This window comes from Prunus persica, chromosome G6 (assembly GCF_000346465.2).
Source record: "Prunus persica cultivar Lovell chromosome G6, Prunus_persica_NCBIv2, whole genome shotgun sequence".
Taxonomy (NCBI): Eukaryota; Viridiplantae; Streptophyta; class Magnoliopsida; order Rosales; family Rosaceae; genus Prunus; species Prunus persica.
The window spans coordinates 7452613-7457680 of NC_034014.1; the positions used below are offsets into that span (position 1 = coordinate 7452613).

At 33.5% G+C, this 5068-nt stretch overlaps 1 long non-coding RNA gene across 1 annotated transcript; it reads right to left on the minus strand.

The window, feature by feature from the left end:
* On the minus strand, positions 2594 to 3928 carry LOC109949886. The gene is made up of 2 exons (XR_002272197.1): positions 3238 to 3928; positions 2594 to 3083 (listed from the first exon to the last, which is right to left on the minus strand). It is a non-coding gene; the product is annotated as an uncharacterized LOC109949886 (long non-coding RNA).

Here is a 5068-nt window from a genome sequence, read left to right on the forward strand (position 1 = left end):
AAAATTTTAAAAAGAAAACAAAAAAATTTATGAATTTTAAATTTAAAAAAATTAAAAAATTTCATAAGGACCATTTGTGATAGGTGTGTGAACCTCAAGGATGTTTTGTGATATACATATATATGCCATGTCAGCAAACTAACAGAGTTTTTGACGGAACCTAACGGCAGGGACCATTTGTGATCATGCATACTAACCTTGAGGACCACGAATGACCATAAAAAAAAAAATTAAGGATGCAATCTGATAGTTTCGTAAACCTTAGGGACGTTTTGTGATAATAAGCCTATATATATATATATATATATATATATGGATATGCATTAGTAAAATAGTCATTGTTAGTGTAGTTATGTGTCAAAGAAAAACAAATGTTAAGTAAGCTTGGCTATGTAGTAGCTTTGTCAATTCACCAAGATGAACTGAATAGGATTGGAAGAATTGGAATCTTCCTAATCTACAAAGGTAGACTACATAAATATTACTTGAATGGTAAGCGTACAAAACCGCCACAACACCATCCAATAGGAAAGGACTTACTGCCGACCTTTTCCTTATATATATAGGACATTATGTGCCTAGCAAATGAACCCCAAAAAAAAAAATGCAAGAGAGAATTAGTGGTAGAAAGAAGTAAGAAAAAGAGTGAGAAACTGAGTTTGTGAATGCGGTGAAAAATTGGGAAACACCTTACATATCTAGCAAAAGCTTTGGTATCAAGGTAGGGGTTTCTTAGGGGCCTTTACGGGGATTGATCTAATTAAATTTCGCGAGCTTTATATTATGTGTGATATTATATGGATGTTCTTGATATTACAGTTTGGTTGACGCTCCTTGTATTGGGTGTTTACATATTCTTAACTATTTGAACAATGTTGGCATAATTGCATATACATTAGTGATGTTTTAAATGGTTACATTGTTGTGAGATACATGGGATATGTGAAATGCATAATTATATCATGAAAATTGGTTGAAGTTGTTGGATTGAGAAAATAATGATGAAAAATAGGGTAATGAAAATAGTCTTTTGTGTAGTTGAGTTTAACTCTTGGCATGTACCAGGTCTCAGGGATCCCACATTGCACATGATTTTTATTGGGTGATTCGAGACTGGCGACAGGGAGTTAGATAAGATGACTAACAAAAGAAGAATTATGGGATGATTGAAATGGGTGTTAGTTCATATAAATGGGCATGCGGGACCAAGTGGTATAAGCATGGTATGGGACGTGCAGGTTTGCTTGTCAAGTTATATGAATTAATGGGATTATATGAAGAACAGTCATGCATTATTAATAATAATGTGATATAGCTGTGTGATTGTATGTCACTGAATTTAATTATATCAATTTTATGTAAAAATATTTATGTCCCTACTGAGCTGTGGTTTCGCTCACCTCCTAATAGATTTTACAGGTACCGAACCTAAAATCTAAAGCTTGTGATGATTTTGGCATATCTATAGAGTGTATTGTGTACATAGCTTGTGGATGAATAATAAACTACTCTTTTAGTGAACTCCCGAGTAGTTCTAACTTGTAAAATAATGTAAAATTTTTAAGTTTTCAGATGTTGTCATTTTCCACTGAATATTCTATGTGAAATATTTATTTTATGTTTTTTTTTTCTTCACATTTTAGTTATAGTTTTTATTAAATTCTATAATTAAAGTGTGAATCACGTCTTAATCTAAGGTTACGTAAATCCGTGGGTTGGGGCGTGACATGTGGGAGCGACCATAATCTTACATCGTGTCATCACAATGATCTTCAATTTAAAAGTATGTAGTCCACTACTAATTGCACCGAGGTCTTTCAGATAAAAACCCTACATCTGGATAGGTCCATTGACATCATATCACATACGCTTGTGGACTTAAGTAGTTAAGTTGAGCAAAATATCGATGTTGGTTTGGACTTAGTAATGGCCCCTCGGGTTTGTTGCATGACAAACTCTTGGTGAAATGATTTTTATTTTATTTTAGGAGATGTTCCAAATTCGAATCTCCTTCAACTCTCCCTGCCCTGATTAAGAGAAATTAGAAAAAGAAAAAGAAAATCTTTCTCTATTTTTTTTTTCAAAGATTTCTCATTATTAGCATAGAAGATGAGTTGTTGAAGCTAGTAAGTCACTCTGAGTATAGCAAAATGTAAAGTTTACAAGAATTTGATGTTGATTATTCATAATCTCTTTCGGATATTTGTTTTGACAACATAACATTTTGTGTATGAGATTTAGTTTTCATAAACCATAAAATTGGCACTTCAAAAGGAGCAAAATAGTCCCAAACCAATCGGAGAAAAAAATAAAATAAAAAATAATTCTCAGCTAGGTTTATCTGTTACCTTTTTCAAGAAAATGAGAGAAGCTTAAAAAACAATAAATAAATAATAAATCTTGCGGCAAGACAACTTTGTGATAATCCACATGAAATTTTGGCCTAAGAAAAGAATAAAAATTGTTTTTTTCCTTTTAAATTATTAAAATACATAGCAAAAGGAACAATATCTGACGGACGATAGCTAGTTGATTAATGACTTCCCTCTATCACGTCAAATACAGAAACCCTACCATCTTGCATTGCTGTACATCGCAAAAGGAGACTGTTCTATAAATTGAACCAGAAAAAAAAAACAAAAACAAAACAAAACAAAGAAAAACATACACTGATCATGAAATTGTACATATGTAAACAAATTACTAACCATAAAGCTACGAATAAAAATAAAAGTGACTTAGATATTCTACTCTTTACATCTCTTCACTACTAAAAAAAAAAAAAAACAACAATCACCATTATTTGATGAAATTTAATGACTAACCTAAAGTTATGAATAAATAATTAAATACAATAAAATAAAATAATATGACATATAAAATGAAAAAAATCATTTTAATCAACAGAGTAGTGGGACCACCCACCCCTTCTCCCCTCTCTCTACGACTCTGCCTTCTGCGACTCTCTGCGACTCTGTCTTCTGCGACTCTGTCTTCTGCGACTCTCTGCGACTCTGCCCTCATTCTCTATATCTCTCTGCCTCTCTCTCTCTCTCTCTACGACCAAATCCATCAGCCCCCACCTAGAACATTACAAAAACAACAAAATAAAATAAAATAGACACACAAACCTAGATCCAAATAGATCTAATCTATCTGAGGAGGGGAAGGGAAGGGAAGGAGAAGAAGGGATAAGAGGAAGGGAAAAGATGAGAGAAAAATAAGGGGAGATTTTACCCAAAAAAAAGAAGAAGGGGAGATGAGGAGAGGAAAGGGAAGATGGGAAGAGGAGAGGAGGGACAGTGGCCACCTTTCCCTCTTAGCTTTCTTGCGGTTGATTGTCGACAAAAAGAAAGAAGACCAGAATGCAACTAGGGTTTTTTTGTATCAATATTTTTTTTCTTATATTATAGCTTTGCATATCAGCAAATTTATAAGTTAATTGGGTGGCTTTTCAAATATTTTGAAATGTTTTTTTTGGTCCTTGAGCTAATTATTTCAACTTTTTTATTGTTTATTTATTTAAGGTTATTTATGGTGGATTGCTAGCTGTCTGGTGGTATTCTATTGTTCTTGGACATTCACCTTTTTATTTGTCCGAGTACTAGCAAAGTTGTTTGGAGCTGGTTTTTTGTTTTTGTTGTTCACTTTATATTAGCTTTAAGGTATTTTTCATGCTTACAATGTTGATGTGGGGGCAAGAATTCTCCAACTAATAATATAACAACATGTGGAAAAAAACAATAAATAACTGGCAGAGGAAGTCATCTCCACCAAACCTATTGAGGCTACAGGCTTTTGCCTAATAATGTTGAATCCCAAACCCACGTTAAGGTCAATCCTTGTATTAATGGCATCCAAACTAATCATGCCCAGGCCACCATGACTGTTTATTATGTGAGTAATTGACATGTTGGACGAGTCAACATGTCTCAGCAACTTAATAGGTACACGCCGCATAGTTCTCGATGGAAGAAACTAGCTACCTCCCTTCAAAAATTAAGAACTTTAGGCCCGTTGGGTAACGTTTTTAAAGAATATTTTATTAGAATATTTTTAGAGAATGAAAACAAAAAAATTAATTTGCATTTTCTGAAAATGAAAATATTTATGGTAGATTAATTAAAAAACATATTTAGAAAACAAAAACAATGAAAACGTATACGGTAATACAATTTGAAATAATAATATGTGAGTTATTTTTATGAAAACATTTCCCATGAGAATGAAAAACAACTTTTTTCTGTTTTCTACAAGTATACATGAACTTGTTTTCATTTTATGAAAACATTCTCAATGTTTTCTGTTTTTAAGCCACCGAATGTATTTTTGCCTCATTTTTGTTCTCTAAAAATGAAAATAACCCCTTAAAACGTTACCGAACCAGCCTTACTCTTTTTATTTTGGCTCCAAATCTAACTGAGTCAATGAAGGCTGTTTGTGTCACATCACTCCCTTGGTACTTACGGACTCAATTGTCTCATTTCTTGATTTTCAATTTACGCAAAGTCTTTTCAAGATATCGTGGAATTTATGTCCCACAGTTTCAATTTTAACATATTCATTTGGTGTTCCAAGATTTAACTCGTTGATTTCATTTCCTGATTGTTGTTATTATGATCTTTGTATGAATGGGACCTGGATCAATGTATGTATAGGAGGAACATGGGGAAAGGGTAATGGGTAACCAATTATCCAGGCAAACATTACCTATATGCCATTCTGATCCCCCCATAAAAAATTTTCTACCATCCAGTAAACCCGCGAAGGATGAGAGCCACATGTAGCAAGAAAATCACCATTAGCAAAGTAACGGGCTTTGAGAACCCTAACCCAGAATGCATTGAGGTTACTCCAATTGCATCATATCTTTGTTTGAAAACCCCTTAATTTGTAGTAAGCTCTTTTCTTACATGGAAAATTGATGACACATCTTCACTTAACAGTCTTCACGGCCAGATTAATGACCAATCGCAAAGGACCCACTAGTGTAGTGGTTTGGAGTATTTACTCCCTCAGGCAAGGTTCTGGGTTCGAGTCCTGGCATCTGTGTTGTATGTGTGAGTTT